Source organism: Malus sylvestris, chromosome 6 (genome assembly GCF_916048215.2).
Source record: "Malus sylvestris chromosome 6, drMalSylv7.2, whole genome shotgun sequence".
Lineage (NCBI taxonomy): Eukaryota > Viridiplantae > Streptophyta > Magnoliopsida > Rosales > Rosaceae > Malus > Malus sylvestris.
In genome coordinates, this window is record NC_062265.1 from 20,995,235 (window position 1) to 21,022,865 (window position 27,631).

The 27,631-nt window shown below is 37.6% G+C and overlaps 1 long non-coding RNA gene across 1 annotated transcript; it reads right to left on the reverse strand.

Annotated features, from left to right (window-relative positions):
- Positions 1-11,384: 11,384 nt before the first annotated feature.
- LOC126626482 (uncharacterized) lies at positions 11,385-27,321 on the reverse strand. The gene is made up of 3 exons (XR_007624704.1): positions 26,363-27,321; positions 12,398-12,708; positions 11,385-11,441 (listed from the first exon to the last, which is right to left on the reverse strand). It is a non-coding gene; the product is annotated as an uncharacterized LOC126626482 (long non-coding RNA).
- Positions 27,322-27,631: the final 310 nt, after the last annotated feature.

A 27,631-nucleotide genomic window follows, 5' to 3' on the forward strand; every position in this document is an offset into this window, starting at 1 on the left:
GATTTTGAAACTTTTTTACAGCTACACTCCTTGACCATATATGAATACAATGAATGAATTCGATCTTCAATTTAAAATATTTACACTAGTGGATACCACAAAATCTTATGTTATACTTGGCGAAAATATGAATGAACTCTTTAGTGTTAGTGAATCTATTGTTTTGATGAGATACGCATTTTGCCAAATTAGTTTCAACGATCCAACCGTCAAAATTGTTTGTATATGCTTCAAGATCGCATATGCCAAAAATTGCAAAAAACAAACATTCAGAGATCAAGTAATCGGACAAAACTTTTCGACGGTTATAAACGAAAAATCACGATTTAACGGTTATTTTAACTCTGATTTTGATGATTTTTTTACAGCTACACTCCTTGACCCTATATAAATACAATGAATGAATTCAATCTTCAATTTAAAATATTTACACTAGTGGATACCACAAAATCTTATGTTATACTTGATGAAAGTATGAATAAACTCTTAAGTGTTAGTGAATCTATTGTTTTGATGGGATACGCATTCTACGAAACTAGTCAACGATCCAACCGTCAAACTTGTTTGTATATACTTCGAGGTTGCATATGCAAAAAATTGCAAAAAACAAACATTTAGAAATCAAGTAACGAGACAAAACTTTTCGACGGTTATAAACGAAAAATCACGATTTAACGGTTATTTTAACTCCAATTTTGATGATTTTTTACAGCTACACTCATTGACCCTATATGAATACAATGAATGAATTCGATCTTCAATTTAAAATATTTACACTAGTGGATACCACAAAATCCTATGTTATACTTAATGAAAGTAAGAATAAACTTTTAAGTGTTAGTGAATCTATTGTTTTGATGGGATACGCATTCTACGAAACTAGTTTCAACGATCTAACCGTCGTACTTGTTTGTATATGCTTCGAGATCGCATATGCCAAAAATTGCGAAAAACAAACATTTAAAGATTAAGTAATGGGACAAAACTTTTCGACGGTTATAAATGAAAAATCACAATTTAACGGTTATTTTAACTCCGATTTTGATGATTTTTTACAACTACACTCTTTGACCCTATATGAATACAATGATTGAATTCGATCTTCAATTTAAAATATTTACACTAGTGGATACCACAAAATCTTATGTTATACTTAATGAAAGTATGAATAAATACACTAGTGGGTCACTTTCATTAAGCTTTGAGTTCCATTGGCAAGGTTTAAACTTTTGAGAAAGGCTTCACAACCTTGAAAACAAAAACGCTTTCATTTTGCATATCCTTGCACATTTAATATTTGTAATAGATTAATAGTGTATTTTTTATGAGGCTCTTATTTTCGAGTGTAGATGTAGTACTTAAGCGACAAATGTGTTTTAATGTTTTGAAGTAATATTTATGTGACAATGTGTGGTATGTGCAAATTTAAGAAAAAAAATATATTTCTCTTAACGGGTCATAACGGGTCGGGTCACTTTACCCGCCTGTTAAAGACCCGTTAAGATAACAGGTGTGACACGACACGACCCGTTAAGATAACAGGTGTTACACGAAAACGACACGAACACGACTGACATGACCCGTTTGCCAGGCCTACTTTGCACCTTAGGCTACCGGCGGAGCCACGTTAAGGGCTATCTTGAGCTGTAGCCTGGGTAGCTTTCGGTAGAAAATAAAATTTTACATGTAATTTTTATTGATTTTCGAATGTAGTCTACCATATATTTAGTCACTTATTTCAATTATCTCGGTTTAATTATATAATACAGTTTACAAAGCATCTCTTTTTCTCTCATCGTTTATTGTACATGTACAAGTTTGAATTTGTTTGAATAACGAAAGTTCTTATTTTACCTTGTCAGACGATTGATTTTGTTAGATTAAATGTTAGATTAGTCACTGACAATATTTGAATTCACACTGTTATGCAAGGGCTCAACATCTTTCCACCATTATGGTACATAGTCATTTGCACTAATATTATCATCACAACACTAATTACGTTAAAGCTTTAACATGTTTGTATTGGTTTAGTTAGTTAAAGGTGGTTAAGGGTAGTTATGTAATTGTCATTGTATAACTACTATATAATCCCTTTTGTACAACTCATCAATGTAATCTGAAAAACATAATACACTTTTACATTTCTCTCTCTAAGTTTCCTGCTTCCTCTCTCTTATTGTAATTGTTCTTCATCGACTAAATCTTCAAAGTTAGCATGGTATCATTGCTGGAAAGGTTCGTCGCCGTTTCCGATCCTATGGTGTTTCCGTCACTCTGATGCTGCCCATCTGTTGCGATTGCTGGTTACTAGTGATTCTTGGAGCAAAAAGTCTTTCCTCTCACTTTATTTTCTTGATCTGTGTTAGAGTTTGATTTCTTGGATTTCCGATCTCCAATCGTGGAATCGGTGCAGGTGTTATCATCTCTTTGTCTCTGTTTAGTTCTCAATTAATTTGTTGGGAGTTATTTTCATGTTTAATTCGAAGATGTGTATGGCGGTGCTAGGTTTTTCCGTATATGATTTGGGGGTTTTCTGATTTCTGAAGTCAAATTGTGTTGTTGTGAGTGTCATTCTCACGGAGAATTTCTGAATGCAAATAGTGTTGCTGTGAGTGTCATTCTCACAGAGAAGTGAATTGATTTTCAAGAAAGTGTCATTCTTTCTTGTTAGCAAAGAAAGTGTCATTCTTTCTTCTGAGGTATGAAAGTGTCAATCTTTCTGTACTGGTGGCTTATTGAGTGTTGCAATAATTTATGTTTCTTGAAATTTGAAGTGTTGATTTGTTAAATACATCATGAATTCTTCAACTATGAAAGTAGATGGGTTGCTAGGGATGATCACTATAAAATTGAAAGAAGATAATTTTGTCAAATGGGCATTTCAGTTTCAATCTGTGTTGAGAAGGTATAAACTATTTGGACATTTTGATGGGACTACTGCTTGTCCACCTAAATTCGTCATTTCTACAGATATGGGTATTACCAAAGAATTAACTACTCCCTATATTGAGTGGGAATCTACAGATATAGCCTTACTTAGTTTGTTACTTGCTACATTATCTGATGAAGCCATGGAGTATGTCATTGGTTGCAGAACTGCTAGTGAGGCTTGGGCTAATTTGGTTGATAGATTTGCTTCTATTTCTAAATCCAGAGTTAATCATCTAAAAACTGAGTTACATATTATTAAAAAAAGGTGCTGATTCAATTGACAAATATTTGCTTCGACTCAAGAATACAAGGAATCAGCTGAGAGTTGCTGGGGAGATGATTTATGATAATGATGTGATGGTTGCTGGGTTAGCTGGTTTGCCGAAAAGTATGCTATTATAAGAACTGTGATTTTACCTCGAGACTCATCAATTACCTTGAAAGAATTTCGTGCACCTACTTGGAGCTGAAAAAGAAATAGAAGGGAAGTTTAATACACTGTCACAAAACATGTCTGCGTTGTATGTACATGGGTCTAGTTCTGGTTCTTCTTTGATATCTAGTTCATCTTCAAATCTACAGAACTATAATCATCTTCCTGCGACAACTAGTGGAGTTTTGACTCAAGTCCCATATAGTAGACCTCAACAATTTCCCCTTACACCTTAAAATCCTACTACTTCTACTTTTCAGTCAGATCATCCTAATGTTTCACCACCATATTTTCCCATGCCTTATGCACAGTCTCCATATTTTCCATTGCCTCCCTATGGATATGGGTTTGTTGGTAATGTTGGCCCGAACTTTGGTCCTTGAAATCAGTTCTCTAATTTTGGGGTCAACAATGGTTCTAGGCCTCCAAACGGAAACAATTTCAGAGGCCCCAATGGTTTTAAGAATAATGGCAGTTTCAAAGGGAGAAATTTCAATTCTGGTGGATATAGACAATCATCAAATAATGCAGGATGGTCTGGCAACACTGAGACAAGGGTGAATATTGCTATTAAGTGTCAGATTTGCAACAAAATAGGACATACTGCTGCTAATTGTTTTAATCGAAATAGTTCTAATTTTGGTTTTGGTTTTCTGGTAAAGTGTCAAATATGTGGGAAGAGAGGTCACTCGGCTCTTAACTGCTATCATTGAGGGAATTATGTGTATCAAGGTCAAGCACCAACACCATCTATGATTGCTATGACAGCTTAACAAAACTCTCAGTTCATTCCAAATGATATCTGGATTGTAGACTTTGGTGCTTCACATCATATGACAGCAGATCTTAGTGGTCTTACACATGTGGCACCATTTGAATGAACTGACAAGATCACTATTGGAAATGGTACACATTTACCAATTCAAAGTGTTGGATGTACAACACTCAAGACAAATGAGCATTCTCTAATTCTAAATAATGTGCTTCATGTGCCAAATATTGCTAGAAGCTTACTATCTGTTAAACAAATTTGTGCCGATAATAAAAGTTGGTTTATATGTGATGACTGTAATTTCTTTGTGCAGGAGAAGAAGAAAAATGAGATATTGTATCAAGGAAAGAGTAGGCCAAGAGAATTATTTCAAATTCCAGTGTTTCATCAAGCTGAAGGAATCCAATCAACTACATCCAATTCTGTTGCTTTGTTGGGAACAGTAGTGAAGTCTAATCTGTGGCATCAAAGGTTGGAGCATCCTTCCAATGAGGTCTTGTCTTCAATGCTGCAACAATCTAATATCTCTAGTAGAATAAATGATTTGCATAGTATGTGTAGTTCTTGTATTCAAGGGAAAATGTCAAGAGTACCATTTCCAACTAGGATTGAGAAATGTACGTTTCCATTTGAAAAGGTTCACACAGATGTTTGGAAACCTTCTCCAGTTAAGTCTTTAGATGGATTTTGGTATTATGTACTCTTTGTGGATGAATATGCAAGATGCACTTAGGTATTTCCAATGTGCAATAAATCTGTTGTGTTCACTATTTTTGTCAAATTCTATCAATATTTGTTGACTTAATTTGGGACATAAATAAAGTCTTTACAAACTGATGGTGGAGGAGAATATGTTAGTAAAAGCTTTAAAGATTTTCTTGCTGCTAAAGGAATTGTTCAAATGTTGTTATGTCCTTATACTCCTCAGCAAAATGGAATTGCTGAGAGGAAGCATAGACATATTGTTGAAGCCATTATCACTTTTTTAACTAAAGCTGGTTTATCCTTGGAGTTTTGGTATTTTGCATGTGCTCATTCGGCGTTTCTCATTAATCGAATGTCATGTAAGTCTTTAGGAATGTCTTCTTCGTATAGTGTGCTATATAAGAAACAACTAGATTTGAAAACAATGAAGATATTTGGTACTGTAGTTTATCCTTGGGTAAGACCATATAATGCAAACAAGTTGTAGCTTAGAGTACTGTTATGTGTTTTTCTGGGATACTCATTGGGATATAAAGGTGTCATTTGCTTTGAATTGAAGTCCAAAAGGTGCATTATGTCGAGACATGTCATTCAAGATGAATATGTCTTTCCATATAAATATCAATTACCCTCACAGTCCCAATCTACATCAGAATTCTCTCCTAGTTCCTCAGTGGTGGTGCCTATACCTGTGTCACTTACTCATAATACAAATGCAGTTAGGTCTATCATACAAGACCACACAAATGCATCTATGCTCTCTCCATCTCCTGGTCATACTAAAACACCTTATACTAGTACAGAATCTAATGTACAAAGTTGTACCAATGAAGAACCTTTACATCAACACGATGACACTGCAGTTTCAAAAAGTCCTACTCTTCCCACTTCAACAGATACAACTCATTTGCTTCCTATCTTGGATCTTGCATAATTACAGGTAATATTACCTCTTTCTCCATCACATACAACAAATATTCCAGTTTCATCTGTTACAAATAATCGACATAGTAGTAAGCAAACACGGCTCCAAACTCGAGTCATTGCTAGAAAGGATTACTCTGCCTATCCTGCTACCTTACCTGAGTTATCTTCTCTACAATTACTTGATGATTTCATTGGTGGTTTTTCATTTCTTGCTGATGTGGTTGATATAGAAGAACCAAAAAGCTTTAAAATTGCTAGTAGTATGCCTTAGTGGCAAGTAGCTATGCAAGATGAGTTTGATGCATTGAAAATGCAAGGGACTTGGTGTTTGGTTCCTCCTGCTTCAGATAGGAAAGTGATTGGCAGTAAGTGAGTTTATAAGGTAAAAAAGAATTAAGATGGGTCCATTTTCAAGTACAAAGCTCGTCTAGTGGCTCAAGGTTATAGTCAACAACCTAGTTTGGATTTTTTTGAGACTTTTAGTCCTGTTGTTAGACACACTACTGTTCGAATGATTCTTGCCATTGCCGCACACTGTGGGTGGACATTAAGACATCTTGATGTTAAAAATGCATTTTTGCATGGTGAGTTAGTTAAGGAAGTATATATGCAACAACGACAGGGTTTTATTGATCAAACAAAGCCTAATCATGTATGTAAGTCGGTTAAGTCGCTTTATGGCCTAAAACAGGCATCCTAAGCATGGAATTTGAAATTTACAAGTTACTTACCTTCTTTTGGCTTCAAAACTTCGTAATCAGACACAAGTTTGTTTGTCAAATGCGATGAAGGTGATGTAATCATTCTGTTATTGTATGTTGATGACATTATATTGACTGGTTCATCCATATCCAAGATTCAAGCAATTATCAACACTCTTGCTGAGGTGTTTGAGCTCAAAGACATGGGTCGACTAACCTATTTCTTAGGTCTTCACATTCATTATCATCCAGATGGATCTCTTTTCATTAGACAATCCAAATATGTCAAAGAATTGTTGATTAAAGCTGGAATGGAACAGTGTAAGCCTACTTCCACACCATCTAAACCACATACTCAACTCTGTGTTGCAGAAGGTACACCATTATCTTATCCAAGTCTTTACAGAAGTCTAGTGGGGGCATTGCAATATCTAACATTTACTCATCCAGATATTGCTTATTCAGTCAATACGGTATGTCAATTCATGAACAATCCTACTGATTTACATTTTCACTTGGTTAAGCGCATACTGAGATATTTGAAAAGCACTCTGGACTGTGGTCTGAGGTACATAAAGAGTGATGATTTCTCCATTATTGGTTTCTCAGATTCAGATTGGGCTACTGATATTAACACAAAGAGATCGATTACAAGCTATGTGGTGTTCATCGGAGTTGTTGATGCACAAAACCGGAGGTCTTGGTACAACGTAAAATCCGACCGTGAATCTGCATGAAATGTAAATAACACAAGATGTATCATGGTTCACCCCAAGATTTGGGCTACGTCCACACTGATATTGTATTTATCTGAGAGGTGAGGGGAGTGAAAGAGCTCTGTAATGTAGAGCTTTGAGAGGATGAATGAGCCTTAAGAAATGGCTTCCTCTAATTGTGAGGGTGAATGGTCATTTTATAGAATAAGGACTCCTCACTTATTACATATTTACCCCTTCCTTTATCACATAATTACATTTAAGTCCTCAAGTATTTATATGAGGTCTAAATACGAGGCTCTAAATACGGTATAAACAGTAGTCCCCCAAGTCTTCAGTCAAGAGAGTCTTTTGGCTGAATACTTGAAATTCAATCCATGTGTGGGCCGAAGTAACTAGATGCTGTCTTGAATTGATGCTCGATATGAGGCAGTGCTCAATCTAAAATGACGCTCAACTAGAAGTAGCACACGCTGCGAGGCTGCTCGGCTCATGGCTTATGTTGCCTTGGTTGGCTCGGCTTGTGGCGTTTGAATGTGAGGGATCCCTTTTATAGTATAAGGGCTCGCTCCTCAATACATAAATATAGGCTAGAGTTGATACTCGCGACGAGGCGGTTGCTCAATAGGCGGCGATGTTCTCTAATGATGGTTAGGGAGTCCCTTTTATAGAATAAGGGCTCGCTCCTCAATACATAAGTGATGGGTTAGGAGTGATGCTCGCGGCGAGGCGGTTGCTCAGCTGGCGGCGTTGCTCTCTAATGAAGGTGAGGGAGTCCCTTTTATAAAATAAGGGCTCGCTCCTCAATACATAAGTGATGGGCTAGAGTCCCCCAAGTATTTTTTATGAGGCCCAGTTGAGGCCCAATATATAGTAAATAATGTAATCCCCCAAGTCTTCGATCAATAGAGTCTGTTGGCTAGAGACTTCAAATTGAATCCATGTATGAACTGAAATGGCGGTTGTTTGGAGGCGGTATTTGTATACCCTGCACTGAAGCTTTGTAAGTGAAGCTTTAAAGCTAGAGCTCTGTATATGAAGCTTTCGAAGCTGGAGCTCTGTAAATGAAGCTTTGGAAGTTAGAGCTTTTGCAAATGAAGCTTTTGAAGCCAGAGCTCTATAAATGAAGCTTTTGAAGCTAGAGCTCTATAAATGAAGCTTTTGAATCTAGAGCTTTTGTAAATGAAGCTTTTGAAGCTGATTGACATGAGTGATGCTCATGAATGTTTATGTTGATTGACATGAGTGATGCTCATGGATATTGACATGAGTGATGCTCATGAATGTTTATGTATGATTGGATGAGTGATGCTCATAAATGTTTATGTATGATTGACATAGTGATGCTCATGTATGATTTGAAGTACTGGGCGTACTTTTGATCACCTGGTTGGTGGTATGAATGAGGGTACGGGTTGTACATTTCATCACCTGGTTGGTGGCATGAATGGCTAGTTGCCAAATGATATTAGAGTACGGGTTATACATTTCATCACCTGGTTGGTGGTAATAGCGGCAGGTTGTCAAATAATTTTTGGAGTACTGGGCGTACTTTTGGTCACCTGGTTGGTGATAATAGCGGCAGGTTGCCGAATAATTTTGGAAGTACTGGGCGTACTTTTGATCACCTGGTTGGTGGTAGTAGCGGCGGGTTGCCGAATAATTGTGGAGTATTGGGCGTACTTTTGATGACCTGGTTGGTACTTTTGATGACCTGGTTGCTTTCTGCTCTTGCTGTCCTCTTTTCTTTTTTTGCTTTTGTTTTTTTATGCTTTTCTTGATCTCCCTGCTCCAATGGGACTCACCTCTTTTCTGCTTTTGCTTTGGCATCAGCTACGAACCTCATTTTCCTTTTTCTTTGTTTTTATCTTATTCCTTTTGGCATGTGGCAGACAACACAAAGGAAAGAAAATAAAAACTTATCTTCTTCCTGTTTTCCACTGGTAGATGCGGCAGGTTTGGTGCATCAGTGGTTGAACATGAACTCAACCATAACAGTAACCTCATCATCTTCTCCATCCTTGTCGACCCTGAGGACCATGATGGGCTCGATGCGTCTGACCTTGATGAGGTTACTGACACTCCAAATCAGGCGACGGGAGAGCTCGGAGAAGAGAATCATACCCTCGATGTTGTTGTACTCGAGGAGAGAGACATAGGCGCCTATGTCGGTGATGTTCTTCACCTGGATCATCACTGCCATGTCAACATCCGAGTACCACGTTCCGTACATCTGGCACTCCAAGTTCGGCGTGTGGGAAACCATGCTTGTTGTTGCTTCCTGGTGGATTGAATCGCCTAAGTTTAGCGTTTCTAGAGAGTTTTTGGTTTGCTTAGCGCGTCAGAGCAAAGAGAGTTTTTGTTGCTGCTTCCCTCATCCGCCAAGTCCGCCTTCCACAGCGTTAGGTGCGTCTTCGCCTTCGGCAAGTCCAGCATGTGCTTCACTTTTTTTCTAATTCATGGGGTCACATATGGTGGTGCGGATGGTGTACCCATGCTTTAGGAGTCTCATGACGACCAAGAGCCGATGGAACTAGACGCCCCGGTGACACAAACGGATTCGGACTCGGATCCCATATCTTGTGTGTATGTGTTTACCGAAGTATATCTCTTGAAAAATTGATGGAAAATAGGTACTTGGAATAGTTGCTCGATGAATGACTGAAGAAGCTTGATGACCTCTGCGTTCTCAGAGCTGTAAGAAAGGAAAGAGAGGAAGACGAAAGTGAGGAGCTTGGGCCTTGTTCTTTTGTAGAAACTAGAGTTTGAAAACCCCATGAGAATGCTTCGAGGCTTTTCACCCTCTTTCCCTTTTTTTCCTTTGTTGGTATCTCTGGAATTTTTTTTTTTTTTTGCTGTTGCTTGTGAAGGGATTTGGAGTGTAAGAAAGCTTCTTGGTCGCGACGGTGAAGCCGTCGGAGAGTTGGGCCTTCGCCTCTAGACTCCTCGGGCTCCCTTCCTCCCCCATCGTCATCACTGCCGGCACACCCATCTTTCCTCTTAACACACCCAATATTCCAACTTTCTCTCTCTGGATATCTCTGTTTCAAGATCTGAGGACGAAAGATGTTCAATCACCGTAGCATGCTCTTGTTGGGCATCAGACATGTCAAAATCTCCTAAATCCTCATCTTCGTCGAGAGGAAAGTCCAGCCACGTCTCCAGATGCATCGCGATGTTCCTCGCAAATGCCAGCACCTCCTCAGTGATCCCTATGGCGCAATCCTCCTTTTCTTCTCCTTCACCAATTGTATGGACCGATGCCGGGAGGATCCGTTCAATTACTGGATGGTAATGAAGGGTACGGTGGTGGTGAGGACGTAGCCAGCAGTGAGGAATGAGGCGTGAATGGTGAAAACGACCTTGTCATCGTTGTTGCAGGAGTTCGGCCTCGCGGCTCTGATTACTGCCTTCACCGACATAACTTTTCTTATTGCTTTTTCCTATTTTTCAGAGAGAGAGACTGGATTTTTAGAGAGGGAGTTTGTGGTCTTTTTCTGAAGAGGTGAAAGAGATCAGAAGTAAGAGAGAGGCAGAGAGAGTTTTGGGGTCTGCGAAGGTTTTCTGGAAAAAAATACTTGGGTTCTTGGTTTCTGCAGATTCATGGCGGAAGTGAAAAAAAATGAAAGAGAACCGACACAGTTTTTTGTGTCGTTTCCCACAAACGCCGCCAAATGTTGATGCACAAAATCGGAGGTCTTGGTACAACGTAAATCCGACCGTGAATTTGCATGAAATGTAAATAACATAAGATGTCACCCCAAGGTTTGGGCTACGTCCATACTGATATTGTATTTATCTAAGAAGTGAGAGGAGTGAGGGAGCTCTATAATGTTAGAGCTTTGAAAGGATGAAGGAGCCTTAAGAAATGGCTTCCTCTAATTGTGAGGATGAGGGGTCCTTTTATAGAATAAGGACTCCTCACTTATTACATATTTGCCCCTTCCTTTATCACATAATTACATTTAAGTCCCTTGAGTATTTATACGAGGTCTAAATACGAGGCCCTAAATACAGTATAAACAGGAGTAAATCTGATATCGTGGCAATCTAAGAAACAAACAATTGTGTCCATAAGCTCTATTGAATGAGAGTATAAAGCTTTGGCTCATTGTGCAGCTGATATGTTTTGGATCAGATCACTTCTTAAAGACATTCATCAAGTTTTGACTTCTCCCCCTTCCTTGCAGTGTGATAATATTTCTGCATTTGCGATTTGTTCAAATCCGGTGTTTCACTCCAAGATTAAACATCTAGACACCAATTACCACTTTGTTAGAGAAAAAGTTTAGAAAAGAGATCTTCAAGATAACTACATTTCCACAGATGACCAGATTGCCGATTTGTTTACTAAAGGGTTGCATAGTCCAGTGTTTGTTAAGCATTGTCATGCTTTTAATTTGGGTTATGGTGCTCAGTTTTCATCATCCTCGGTTACCAGTTCTTCCACTATTGATCCAGCCTTATGAAGTCTAAATGCCACTATACTTCTTGATTTCTCATTGCATGATTTCAAACTCAGCAGGAGTGTTTCTAGCCTCATTTGAGGGGAGGGTAATAGCTATATACATACACTTTTCATGTTTGTATTGGTTTAGTTAGTTAAAGGTGGTTAAGGGTAGTTATGTAATTGTCATTGTATAACTACTATATAATCCCTTTTGTACAACTCATCAATGTAATCTGAAAAACATAATACACCTTTACATTTCTCTCTCTAAGTTTCCCGCTGCCTCTCTCTTATTGTAATTGTTCTTCACCGACTCAATCTTCAAAGTTAACAGTTGTCTCGTGCCCCTTAAATCTTAATTTGCCAATTGTTCACTAAATGATCTATTAAAAACAATTTCTTAATAATTATTGAACAAAAAGTTAAAAAAGGTATTTGAAATTCTGAAATTTAAAAGATAAAACAAGAAAACTAAAATAAATGAAGTTGGGTTTTTGTAAAACTAGGCAACAAAGAAGAAAAAGAAATAGTTTTTGGAGAAAAAGTCAAAATGTGAAAGGTAATAGGTTTTTCCGTCGCTTTAACAATCTTATGTAGTTCTTCCAATTAATTATGATTTATGCACGCATATTTTGAAGGTTAAGTTTTCCTTATACATATTCTCCTCGTGATGTTCAAGCGGGAACGTATACCCCACTAGTACAAAAAACAGTTTGCACGACGCAGGTACCTTCATCATGCAAATTCAAAAAACGTTACCTAAAAATTAGCCCAACGAAACCTTCATCATGCGCCAACCATAGCGCCAAGGCAATGAAAGCAAGGTTTGTGTGACGAAGAAGTAACCTATGCTGCGCAAAGTGTCTTTGCGCAACACATGTCCCTATGTCGTGCAAAACTACTTGGGCGAAGTGGCTGGGAGGTCAAAGGTGGAGAAAGATCAGGTGTTGGCATTGGGATTTGGAGGCCGGACATCTGTAAGGCCCGTACAATCATACTCATCTGCTCGCACTGGGCCTTAAGTTGACCTTTTAGGGTTGTCACTTCCTCCTTCAGGGCTCTGACCTCTCCTGTTTTCCTTATTATCAAAACATAAAAATATATATAATTCATAGATATAGGCACGGAAGATATTTGCATATGACAGAAGATATATCTTCATGTTACTATGATACTTAATACTATGGTACACATTTATATTTCTTAGCAATAGAAAGATAGGAAACCACATTTTGAAATTAAATTTATCAACTTAAGTGCCATTCCATACTCTACATAGAAATTCTTCCGTCCAAAACAATCTAACGAGACCGGAAAACTGGATCCCGACTATATACACATGGAAGTTTGTTAACGATAACAAGCACTCGAATCAACATTTCAACCAAACCAGCATTTAGGAAGCAACAAATGATTCTACACATGTAAATAAGTTGTTAGACGCAATTCAACTAAACCCACATCCTTGTCTGTAAAAAAGAAATCCAATGTTCATTTATAAAGGACCAGACAAGTAGCACCCAACCAAACTTCACAGATACGCAAATAAGTTCGTTTTGTGTTGGAAAAAAAATTATGCTTAATCAAGATTCCATAAGACAACACAAAAGGTCACTAGATATTCACAATGCAATCAATCACCTGACTCTCTACGTGTCGAAATCAATTAAAACAACCGGGACCTCGAAATTGAGCACAAATTAATAGATCTCATTCAGTTCTTAACGCTAATAAATCAAACAGTAAGTAGTAGCAACAACCCAAAACACTTGAATTATTTTCTTAGAAAACATTATTTTTTTATTGAAATCTCACTTCAGAAACAAGTTAAAGGAGTAAACATGTATGGTTGAGAGAAAAGACCTAATACAGCAGACCTAGAGAGAGAGAGAAAGAGAGAGAGAGAGAGAGAGAGAGAGAGAGAGAGAGAGAGAGAGAGAGAGAGAGAGCTCACACTTGCCAAGAAAAAACCCCCCAAAGCCACCCCAACTCACTCATCCCAAAAACCCCCCAAAACCACCCAACTCACTCAGATTACCAAATCCCAGCCAACTTTACCAAATCCCAACTCACTCAGATTACCAAAACCACCCCAAGTGTTTTTCTAATTGAAATCTAATTACACAAGGTACATCAGAATTTGAAAAACATCGACCTAAGGCAGGATTGCCCGCTAATCTGCAATGTTCGACAGCATACAAGTATAAAGAATCAAATGATTTTAGCTTACTGATTATATATTTAGATCTAATATTTGCACAAAAATGTAAATTACACTTAAATTAACAACAAATTCCTGCAACACTCTCCAAATAAAACCCTAATTAAGGTGAAAGGATAGGTGAAAGGATAGGTGACGGACTAGCTAGAGGGTTCTTCTCCACACATGACACATGTGCAACCTAAATTGATTTTCAGTTGTTCTTTCAATAAATTGTGAATCTCAATGCCCCAAATTAACTAGATCGACCAATTAATTCTCAGATTTCCCTAGATTCATTGAATTGAATGGGATACGCATTACAACCAAATTATTCTTATCAAGGACCCTAACTATGGAATACGCATGATAGAGACACATATCAAAGATCATTAAGTTTAATGGAAATCATAAGCATTGACGAGGCATTCATAACTATGGGATACGCATGTTACTCTTGCCAAGGATTTACTTAACACAATCGTGACTAGCGACTTTTACTACTTATGAATATAAGTTAATAACGATTAGGTGAAATTCCCTTATATTCTAGCATCAAATTCATGCATGTAAATTAAGTATGCATTCTTAATCGACATACAAAAATAAGTTATCAATCAAGCAGTTAAGCAAATTAAATCACAACTCATAAATCACAACTGAAGGTAATCAATTCATATTACAAACATATTCATGGCTTTGAATTAACCTCTAGCCAAAATAAATTTAGTTACACATAATTCTTAAATTAAACAAAAAGTTAAACATGAGTTTGAGAAGATAAAACCAAGAAAAATGGAGTGAAACTTTTTCTCCCTGCTCTCTGCCGTTGTCTCTGTCCTCCTCCCAGTCCGTGCTGCTCTCCCCTCACTGCTCCGCGCAAGCTTTCTGTTTTTCAAGGCTGCAAGGGCAGCCTTTTCTTCTCTGACCTCTCGCCCCGCAGTCCCGTACTCTCTCCTTTCTCCAGCTGCCCAGGGCAGCTTTCCTTCTCCCACTTCTCTTGGCTGTCCTGTCAGCCTTCTCTCTTTCTCTCTTTCTCTCTACATTTTTCTTTCTATTTTTTCTGCTCTCCCTGGTTTTTTTGTGCTTCTCTGCCCTCCCTGTCTTTATTCTTTTTTTCCGCACTCCCCCGTGCTCTTTCTCCACTCTGGTTTATATTCCATCTTTTATTTTCTTATTCTTTCCACCAGCCTTTGTCTCTCCTGATCTGCGCTATTCTCTGTCTTCCCCACTCTTCTCCACTCTTTTATTCTTCCACTAGCGGTCCGTGTTGCTCTCTCCACTCTGTTCTTCTATTTTTTTTCTTTTGCTTCATTTTCCTTTCCGTCCCATTTTCTATGAAAACAATGCTAACACAAAATTAATTGTACATTAATACAAGGTAAGGTAAAATGCCACAATTTTAACACAAAAACATCACAAAGACTTTAGAAATGGATGGTAAAAATGCATGAAATATATGAGTGATCACTCATATATTTAGATCTAGTAAAAGTCGCTAGTCACGATTGTGTTAAGTAAATCCTTGGCAAGAGTAACATGCGTATCCCATAGTTATGAATGCCTCGTCAATGCTTATGATTTCCATTAAACTTAATGATCTTTGATATGTGTCTCTATCATGCGTATTCCATAGTTAGGGTCCTTGATAAGAATAATTTGGTTGTAATGCGTATCCCATTCAATTCAATGAATCTAGGGAAATCTGAGAATTAATTGGTCGATCTAGTTAATTTGGGGCATTGAGATTCACAATTTATTGAAAGAACAACTGAAAATCAATTTAGGTTGCACATGTGTCATGTGTGGAGAAGAACCCTCTAGCTAGTCCGTCACCTATCCTTTCACCTTAATTTCATGCTTTTGACAATTCTGTAATTTATTTAAGTTTAATTTACTTCTCGTCAAAACCAAACCCCCCCCCATTATTAAATTATATTATTTAGTTAGTTTTCATTGTTGTTAGTTTTTTTAATTCAATTTCCGTCCATTTCAGTTCCTAGTGTCTAATTTGATTGTTTTCATTATTTTGAGTCATTCTAAGTGTGTTTCGAGTTATTAGAGTTTTTAGCCTAGTTTTGTGTCCTTGAGTCTTATTTAATATTTTTAATAGATTAGCAATCCCTCCTAATCCCCGGCCTAGAACGATACCCTACTTACATCTATACTACAATTGTCAAAAAGAGGGTTTAATTTGTGTGTCAAGAAATTCTCACATCAAATTTTGGCGCCGTTGCCGGGGATTAGCAACTTTGCTAATCCCTTTATTTTTGTTTTTGTTTATGTTTATATTGGTGTTTGTGTATTTTACTTTTGATATTTGATTTATTTTTCTTTCTTTGATTTTAGGTACAAATGGAGCGAGACATGGCACTTGTGACCATTCAAGCTCAATTGGCACAGCTCACTGCTCAATTGACTCATAATGCCGAACGGACCACAATGCCAAGTGTCCCTACATTTGATGTGCCCTATGGGCAAGGTTATCAAAGTCCTCAATTTTATGCAAATGAAGATGTTTGGGGATATCAAGGCCATAACCAATCAAGGGGCAACATATTTTCCAACGCTTACAATTCAGATTGGAGAGGTAATTCAGATTATATGTGGGATGAACCTCAACAAATTCAACAAGGTGGATATTGGCAGCAAGACGAGTTATATTCAAGACCTATGCAGCCACCACAGCATTCCCCACAACAATTCCAATCAAATCAAAGTATGCCCATGAATTATAATGAAATTCTTGAAGGACTAATTTTTGTGGCGCAGGGTTTACAAAAAGAAGAACAATTGCCGCCATCAGAAGAGTTCTATCAGTGGCCATATGAACCGTCACAGACACCACAACAATCAACCCAATTCAATTCAGGTACATCCTTGGATAATGATACACTTAATAAGTTACTCACCTCTTTGAATCAGGGAGTAGAAAATCAAAACCAGGAGATGCAAGACCGAGTCAAAAGATTGGACGAATTGGATATGCAAGTTGGGCAGATTGTGGAATTCATGGCACAGATTCGAGATCAAAGTGAACTTTCCAACTCAAACATTGCAAATTCAAAGGCAGAAAGTGAAATCGATGAAGCCATCACTTTGGAAGGTGACATGAAGGATGAAGCTGTCCCAGAACCATCCAAACACAGCCCGAACATGGATGAATTGCTGCTTCAAGCAGAAGAGGAGGAGGACGACTTGGGCAGTTTAGAAGAATTCTTGCTGCAAGCTCCTCAAATCCCTATGTCATCCAACTCAGGTGAGGAAGTTCTAAATTCACTTCATTCTAACATTATTCCACCGAATGTCCTTTGTCCTTGCAGGTTTTTGATTCCAAATATCAAAGAGAGTGAAAAAGACATTGTGGAAGCTCTTCCAAAGGTGCAAAGTGATATCCCAATTCTTGGTGCACCAAAACAAGTTTCCGATGGTATTGAAACGTTCAAAGAACCTTGCACACCAAGAAAAGGGATTCAAGAGAATGAAGTGGTTGAAGCATATCAAGAATACATTCAAGAGGTTGTGCATGAGACAATCAAGCCCAAAGCAGTTGAGTTTGATGACACGGGACAAGCCACAACCATCATAGTAAACCTGGCCCAGTTCAAAGTCCCGGAAATGTTCAAAGATGTGGTGTTTGTCATTGAGTTTGTGTCGGAAAAAGAAAGTAAGCCATCTTCTCCAATTTCAATTTTAATTTATACTAACATGTTTCTGATTTTGATGATTCAGGCACCCACTCTTGAATTTAAACCATTGCCGAATCATTTCAAGTATCACCTCCCATTAAAAGATAAATTCCATGCTTTGGAGCCGAGTGGAGTTTAAAGGAAAGATTCGTCCGGCTAAAGACGTTAAATCAAGCGCTTCTTGGGAGGCAACCCAAGCATTCAACGAAGGGAGACTTTGGAATCGCTAACCAAATCAGATTTGCATTCTTACACCTTTATCTTTACTGCTTTCATTTTGTTTTGTTTAGTTAGTTGTGTTATTTGGTTGATTTCTGTGAGTTCATGTTATTTAGTTTAAGTGTGGGGGAAGGTTAAACAAAGTCTTTTTACATTGATTTACATATTTTACATTGATTTAAAAAAAAAAAAAACAAAACACACCTAAAAAAAAAAAAAAAAAAAAAAACATAAAAGTAAAATATTTTACAATGATGTGTAAACTAATAGCATTCATTGGTCAGGTGGTGCTTCAGTAGTCGGCGGAGCTTCAGCAGTCGGCGAGGCCACGGAAGGAGGAGGTATCGGAGGTTGATCAGTTGGAGTTTCACTACGCGGTGCCGCCCCAGAAGACGAAGGCAGATGTGGTTGGAACAAACCCACAAACCTCCGGTGATCAAGTAAAATCTGACCATCATTTTCCTGCAACTGGTCAATTTTCCTCTTCATGTTTGTGGCATAATTGTGTGCAAGCTTGTGCAATTGTTTATTTTCATGCTTGAGTCCTCTAATTTCCTCTTTGAGACTCTGTATTTCAGCCACCAACGATTCAACGTGACGGGTTCGAGCAAATAGGCGTTGGGCCATGTTGGACACAGAACCAGCACACTGCACGCTAAGAGCCAGAGATTCCTTAACCGCCAATTCATCAGACCGTCTAGCGAGCAGTCTGTTATCTTTGGGGGTGACAAGGTTCCGGGCCACCACCGCAGCGGTCATGTCATTTTTCATCACCGAATCCCCAACGGTGAGGGGACCGGTAGGGGATATGAAGGATGGGCGCCATATGTTGTCTGGTGAAGGCGGAGCTGCCTCTTCACCAATGTTCAAGTCAAAACGACGATCGGAAGGGCCAGACATTTTTCAGAGGTGGTGAAGAAAGAAGAGAGTCGGACTGATTAAGATTTTGGAAGTGCAAGAAGGGAGTGTTTACAGGAGGGAGCTCAAGTGTGTTGTGGAACAAAATTAACGCCTCTATAAAAAGAAGAAATCAAAGAGGCGCTCCTCAGAGAAGCGTCCTCTCGCAAATCGAAGAGTCGGGGCTCCTTTCTCAAAAGTCAGATTCTTTTCTCAAAAGAGGCGTTTCATTTCTTAAAATTTGGGCTTGCTCAGAAACCACGAGCCGAACCCCGGATTTCAAAAGATCAATTTGTCCAGACGTGTCGTCACTCGTCACATGCAACTGGCAGCTTTGCGGAAATTACCGGCAGCTTTGTCAGAAAGCGCGTAATTTGTACTATTCATCCATCCACCGGCTGTCGACAATGAGTGAGAGAATAGTTCCGGTTGTGAAGAAAAGTCCTATAAGTATTTACCTTCGCCTTCCACAGCAAAGGCACACCCTCTCAGCACTTCTTCATCTCCGAGAATGTATTCCTAAAGAAACCTTTCGAGTTACTCTGTTTTCCTTATTCCTTGGGGTACCTCTGCAAACAACCCATCCAAAGCAAAAGTATTTCATATCATGAAGGTTGAAAGCAAGAGTATCTCATATCATGCATTCTCCATGTCCTTTTCCTTGTCTTTGTTCTAACCTGCAGGACATGGAGAAATTGCTCTCGAGTACTCGTCTTCCACTGCTTATGTACTTCCAAAGAAGCTGCCACATCTACCTGAAGAACAGATAAGGCAAGCGAAAATGATACCAGCAGCATGTGGAGACAACGTGCAGAAGAAACAAGCAGAGAAGAATGCAGTTTGCACAATCAACCCAGCAGAAGGAGTCTGAGATGAAGAACTAGAGAAGCTGCCACATCTGCTTGGAGAATAAATAAGGAACTGCAACATCACCAAAGAGCAAAGCTTCGCCGTACAATATCATCAAATCATCACTTGCAAGTAAAAAGCTAAGTGTCACCCAGTTCAAAAGGAAAGCTGTGGAAAGTCAACAAGCACGACCAATGATCACTTATTAGTTCTATTCATTGTCTTTTATCGTGATTTTCAATTTTTCGTTTGCAATTTTTTTACATTTTCTTGCGTTACTTAACTGAATTATTTCTTTTCTTTGCAGGAATTTTTGGTTATTTCCACCCTTGAAGTTGATTGCAGAATTTTAGCTTGGGGGGGTCATCGCTTGGTTTTACTGCAAACTAGGGAAGTTTTCAGTCCAATTGCTTTATTTTGTTTCTTATTATTTATTTATTTTATTTTTATTTGCATTATAGTGTTTTCTGACATTGGGGACAATGTCCAGTTTAAGTTTGGGGGTAAAGAGTATAAAAAATGACCAAATTGAAATCTTTTGTACCTTCAACTACGAACGGGTTTCATTTGTTTCCATGTTGTTGCTTTTTGTTTTCTTAATTAGTTTTGTTTTCTTTTAAAAAAAAAAATTTTAAAAAATCGGAAAATTTAAAAATCCAAAAATATTGTCTTGTTTCCCTTATTGTTATGAATTAGATTTTTGTTAGTTTCCCGACCCAATGATATAATTGGATCAAATTTGAACCATGATCATCAAGAACTTAGTTAACATGTGTTTTGTGAAATTCCTAATTCTCTTGTTAGTTTTGTACATGTTTGACCATCTTTGAAAAACCAAATGCACATAGCCTTGTTAATGTGAAACTAAAGTATGACTTAAAGCTTCATATGTGAATTTAGTGACCATATACATCCTATGTGAGTTTTTGAGCCGATTGAAAGTGTGTGCATTTTTCATACAATCCTATTCTTTCATGTGTGATGAACTTATGTGAGATACATCTCTAGAACTTGCGTAACGATCTTTCGAAATGTTTGTCATTGATTGCATGAACTTGGAAATGATAGAGGCATTAGGTTTACCACTATGGCCCAAATAACCATGTTTCCCAAAGAAAAATGATATCATTAGATTGCCAATTTGAGCCGTGTATGTTGAGCCTTTTATTTCTTATCACCAGATATGTCTACCCGTATACCTGAAACATTTTTCCTTACCCTTTCCAAGCGAGCAATGCGAGATTGTCTTATGAGAAACGTTTATGAAGTACTTTGAAGGTGTTTGGCAAAAGAATAAGTGCGGGGGTATTTCATGTTTGTATTTAAAAAAAAAAAAAAAAAAAAAAAAAAAAAAAAAGAGAAAAGAGAAGAAAAGAAAAAGAAAAAGAAAGATTGTATACAAAGAAAATAAAAAGTTTTTAAAGTTTCAGTTTAAGGGTGTGGTTGGAGGTGCTAAAAGAATCGTTGGAAATATTGAGTTCTTATAAATCTAAAGAAAAGAATTGCTTGCAATGTAGCTTGGAACTTGTGTTTTCCTATTCTTTCATTTCAATAACCCTCTCCCTAAACCTCATTACATCCAATAAAAGTCCTCTTGATTTAAGTTTTGCAATTATGATTGTGGAGATGAGATCTTTATGCAAGCTTATGGTAGAAATTTCACATTTGATTCTTTGAGCGAAACACATTAAAACTAAACACATGTGTGATTGAGTGCATATCCCGTGAGAAGGTCGCTAGTTTGCATATGATGATTTTAAAAATAAAAACTTGAAATTGCATTAGCATGGCTATCTCACACACTACACTTCAAGGATGATTCAAAGATTACTGCTAATATTTGAATAAGGAAGATGAACTTGGATTAGTTCCTTGATGCTAGCTATGGTTCTTGATGATTTGTTTTCTTGAATGAAATTCTAAGAGGGTCACATAGAGGGAAGCTAATGTTTTTCATGTTATTACTTTTTCATATTTTCTTTGTTTTGCTCGAGGACTAGCAAAAATGTAAGTTTGGGGGTATTTGATCACTCATATATTTCATGCATTTTTACCATCCATTTCTAAAGTCTTTGTGATGTTTTTGTGTTAAAATTGTGGCATTTTACCTTACCTTGTATTAATGTACAATTAATTTTGTGTTAGCATTGTTTTCATAGAAAATGGGACGGAAAGGAAAATGAAGCAAAAGAAAAAAATAGAAGAACAGAGTGGAGAGAGCAACACGGACCGCTAGTGGAAGAATAAAAGAGTGGAGAAGAGTGGGGGAGACAGAGAAGAGCGCAGATCAGGTGAGACAAAGGCTGGTGGAAAGAATAAGAAAATAAAAGATGGAATATAAACCAGAGTGGAGAAAGAGCACGGGGGAGTGCGGAAAAAAAGAATAAAGACAGGGAGGGCAGAGAAGCACAAAAAAACCAGGGAGAGCAGAAAAAATAGAAAGAAAAATGTAGAGAGAAAGAGAGAAAGAGAGAAGGCTGACAGGACAGCCAAGAGAAGTGGGAGAAGGAAAGCTGCCCTGGGCAGCTGGAGAAAGGAGAGAGTACGGGACTGCGGGGCGAGAGGTCAGAGAAGAAAAGGCTGCCCTTGCAGCCTTGAAAAACAGAAAGCTTGCGCGGAGCAGTGAGGGGAGAGCAGCACGGACTGGGAGGAGGACAGAGACAACGGCAGAGAGCAGGGAGAAAAAGTTTCACTTCATTTTTCTTGGTTTTATCTTCTCAAACTCATGTTTAACTTTTTGTTTAATTTAAGAATTATGTGTAACTAAATTTATTTTGGCTAGAGGTTAATTCAAAGCCATGAATATGTTTGTAATATGAATTGATTACCTTCAGTTGTGATTTCTGAGTTGTGATTTAATTTGCTTAACTGCTTGATTGATAACTTATTTTTGTATGTCGATTAAGAATGCATACTTAATTTACATGCATGAATTTGATGCTAGAATATAAGGGAATTTCACCTAATCGTTATTAACTTATATTCATAATTAGTAAAAGTCGCTAGTCACGATTGTGTTAAGTAAATCCTTGGCAAGAGTAACATGCGTATCCCATAGTTATGAATGCCTCGTCAATGCTTATGATTTCCATTAAACTTAATGATCTTTGATATGTGTCTCTATCATGCGTATTCCATAGTTAGGGTCCTTGATAAGAATAATTTGGTTGTAATGCGTATCCCATTCAATTCAATGAATCTAGGGAAATCTGAGAATTAATTGGTCGATCTAGTTAATTTGGGGCATTGAGATTCACAATTTATTGAAAGAACAACTGAAAATCAATTTAGGTTGCACATGTGTCATGTGTGGAGAAGAACCCTCTAGCTAGTCCGTCACCTATCCTTTCACCTTAATTTCATGCTTTTGACAATTCTGTAATTTATTTAAGTTTAATTTACTTCTCGTCAAAACCAAACCCCCCCCATTATTAAATTATATTATTTAGTTAGTTTTCATTGTTGTTAGTTTTTTTAATTCAATTTCCGTCCATTTCAGTTCCTAGTGTCTAATTTGATTGTTTTCATTATTTTGAGTCATTCTAAGTGTGTTTCGAGTTATTAGAGTTTTTAGCCTAGTTTTGTGTCCTTGAGTCTTATTTAATATTTTTAATAGATTAGCAATCCCTCCTAATCCCCGGCCTAGAACGATACCCTACTTACATCTATACTACAATTGTCAAAAAGAGGGTTTAATTTGTGTGTCAAGAAATTCTCACATCACATACACCAAAAATTGCAAAAATCAAACATTCAGAGATCAAGAACGGGACAAAACTTTTCGATGGTTATAAATGAAAAATCACGATTTAACGGTTATTTTAACTCTGATTTTAATGATTTTTTATAGCTACACTCCTTGACCCTATATGAAATCAAAGAATAAACTCGATCTTCAATTTAAAATATTTACACTAGTGGATACCACAAACCTTATGTTATACTTAATGAAAGTATAAATAAACTCTAAGTGTTTGTTGAAAGTATAAATACCCTACTTTCAGCTCAAACGCTAAATCATGCATTCAGATCCTACTAAACGGAGGAAAAAAATACATTTCAGTTTCTTCTAGTTGGCAATTACAATGCATGAACATTGCACATAATCCCACTAGGACTGATTCTAAACCTAACCAAGATTACAACACATAGAAGTGACAATCTGTCAATGCCATCAATGCACAACTCTATAATTATCAATGGTTGTCTCCACAAAGACCGATGCACACACTTCAGTATACTAGCAACCACATGAATCCTGATTGTATAAACACCATTCACACTCACAAGTTGCTTTAAGAATTAAATGTGTTTAAGAAGAAAACATACCAATTACATAGAATTCCCTTTCAGAATTCGAAATAATGTAATGTCGAACGAAGAACTTCATATGTCTCCGAAAGGAGTTATATCACACTGAACAACTTCCAACTAAAATTCTCCACAGTTTTTCACATTTTTTGAATCATGAATAACCCTCCAACTCACATTAAGAAATTGAAAGGCTTGACAAGCCCCAACTTTCATAGAACAAAGAATGAACACATCTATCACTTTGTTAATCATGGATTTAATTTTCGCATATTTTGATCCCAGCAGGTAACTAGTCATTCGCAAACAAACAAAAAAGATCAAAATTTTCAATATATTGAGTAATATTAACCAAAATTTCAATACAATCATATATAAAAAATGGAAGAATAACCCTAATGTCTCCATGCTTTGGCTTTTGACTTGTGTTAGAATACAACACGGAAAGAAAAGAAGTGGAATTTCTATTTTCACTTTGGACGACGAAGACTGCCATCGCGCAAAACAGTTTTGCGCGACAAACATACACCTTCGTTGCGCAAAACAGTTTTGTGCGACGAATTCACACCTTCGTAGCGCAAGGTTGGGAAAAAGGGCGGTGGAAGTCTTGGTTTGGCGCCAAAAACTTGCGCAATGCATATACCGCGTCGCACAAAATATCCTTGCGCGACGCTTCGTTGTCAATGTTGCGCAAACGGACCTTGCGCAACGTAATTTGCTCTGTCGCGCTAGTATGTTGTTGTACTAGTAACATACAATCCGTCTATCAAATCAAATATAAACATGCAAGACTCGTTAAACTTTATGATTTTTTTTTTTTTTTTTGAAAAACCATGCAACCTTTAAAAGCATGATGTTTGCCTTAAGTGAAATTACAATTACCAATCACAAAAAGCCCTCCTTAATTTCAGGGTGATGTTTCACAAAAAATTGCATCAAATTACTTGTCTAAACATCGTAATGGTCGCAAATCAATAAGACAATTAGATAGTTTCAAACACGCTAATTAATAATTCAAAACATGCATGATAATATCATGGAAAATACCCAGAAATAGGACAGTTTCTTAATCTTGGGATAGAAATAAGACATTTCAAATATGCACACAACATGCACACAACATGCACACACCATGCACAAAAATCGGATAGAGATAGGATTTTCCTACACCTTGAAATGACTTAATTGCCCTTGTATATAAATGGGTTATTTGCTCCTGTTTTCTAATTTCTCTATCTCTCTACTCTCTCTTTCCTTTCCTCTCTCTCTTCTCTCACTTCCTTCCTCATGCACTCTCTCCTTCTCACTATGCACACATGGTGCACTGTCATCCCGACTAACATCGTCCAAATAGAAGCCATCACCAATTTCATCTCGTCCTCACGAGTCCAAAACACCTCGTTTTGTCACGAATCTCATCCCCGATTGTTGGAATCGAAACTCAAGCAAACCGCGAGCATTCCGGCCATTTTTCTGGCAACACAACAAACAACTGAGGCTCGAGACCACCACTACTGGACTCGCATCAAGGGTGGGAACAAAGCTCAGTCATTAAATGTTGGTGTTTTGGTTGATGAATTTTTCAGGATTTGCTCACTGTAAGTACATGACATGCACATGATATGCTCACAGATCTAAGCCAACCCAAAAATCCAGATGAATTAATACTTAGAAGTTAAATTAGGGTTTGTGTTTCATGTTGGGGCCTATGGGTTGTGGAATAAATTTCAAGTTTTGATGTGCTACAAAACTAGGATGAACAATTTCTAGTTCAAGTGTCCAATTGCAAAAATTTGTGAATTTTTTTTCATAATGTGCATGTGGTGTGCATATGGTGTGCATGGCTAACTTCATAATAATATTCCAAGCTCTAAAAACCCAGAGTTCACAACTCTCTTTTTGAAATTAGAAAAATGACGTCATCACCTGTGACATCACCACCATATGTAGTTTCTTTTCACATAATCATGGCTAAGACTCGTGGCCTCGCCCTGGCAAAAGGGGACTAGTTGCACATAATCATGATTATAAACTAGAGAAAATATTATTACGAAGAAAAGGTTTGAAAACACCTTGTAAATAAACTTGAATCGTCAAAAGTTTTTTAAGCTGAATGCTCAAAGTAGTGCATAGAGAACCCCTAATGGCTACCTAGGTGCTTATAAACAGCCCCTTATTCATAATCCTACCTAAATAAGGTATTGTAAACACTCGGAAACAAAATAACAAAAGGATAAGTTAAAATCACAAATAACTAGGCAATCTGGACAACTGATAATTAACCACGATTAGATACCTAGAGATAAAATTCTAAAACTTCTGACACAATCTTCTTGACAGACTCAAGAACCTATTCCACTTGGAATTACTAAAAAATTCCACCGTTTGATAACTTTAAGCCTAAAATGGATGCGCAAGTCCTACATTTAAAATATAAATTAAAGCATCAAAATCTCATAAAAATATACTAAGAATAGGATAAAATATATAATATAAAATCGACTCACCACAAAGCCCAAACAACAAAAGCACAGACCAGTAAAAAAAAAAAAAAAAAACCTTAAATCGTATCCCGCACTGGCAGAAATATGTTGCTGCCTTCGACACAACCGCCTCGCCAGTGACTACAAGCGTAGCCACTTTAAGAAAACCAACTCTAGGTTGAATTCGACGAATGTATCGCATCACAAAATTTTCCAACCTGCAACAAAAAGATCTTCCTAACCAAACTTCACCACCAAAAAACCACCACACCGAAGAAGAGTCATCATATTATAACCATTAACACAAGCCCCAACAAGTAGAACCAGAACCAAAACAAAAGGGAAGGGGATAGGGCTAAAGGGGCATCTAAATCACTCTCATTTTGGGCTAAAGCGCATCACTCATGGCCCCGATTTTCCGGCATGTCGGTTGGGAGTGGAGCCGTGAAAAGAATGTTTAGATTTGAAGACCAAAACAGGGGAGCTGCTCCTAGGTTTGGGCAAAGGTTGTGGAAGGGATGGTAGATATGTGAAAATGAGGAGTAAATGAAGAAGATGGAAGAGAAAAAGTGTTTGGGGTTAAAAAAGGAGGACAATAGTGCAGGGAAAATGATTGAAGAAGCCAAAACGGCGAAGAACGCTGGGAAATAGCGATGAACGCAGGGAGCGGCAAAAAATGCTCGGAAAACTAGCCTTGACCTCTCAAACCGACGGCCATAGGCGACCGAAGAACAGGCCATGGGCATAACTACTAGAAAAGGAAGACAGAAAAAAGAGCGAAAATCCATAACAAGGGGGTTGCCGCTGACCCCAATCAAAGGGAGGAGTAAGCGGCGGTGAGAAGGAATTCTAGGTTTGTGAGAGAGAGAGAGAGAGAGAGACAGAGACAGAGACAGAGAGAGAGAGAAGATAAATGTATCAATGAAAATACAGATTGATGGAAACTATCAATGAAAGTACAAATTGATGGAAAATCTACCTTTAAAAGCCCAAACACAAGTCCGGTGGTAGATGGTTTTTTCTTGTTGTGTATACAAAGAGCCACATTTGGTAGTTCTATATAACCGACCTATTTTCGATGGAGACAGGGAATGTGCAAAGAAAGATCTATGCTATTTCTCCATAGCTGCCAAATCAACTTTATTGGTAAAAATATTAATTGGGGCATTCGATATCCACATGGAACAACCACCCATTTGCCTTGGAGTTAAGTGTTTGATTAAACTTTATTTACCTTATGACTACCGGGCGTTTTGCAGTAAATTGGCATACAAGGAGGGTTTTTGGGACTACAAAAAGTGGTGAGGAAAGGTGTAAATTTGGAATAGAACTAGGATATCTGTGT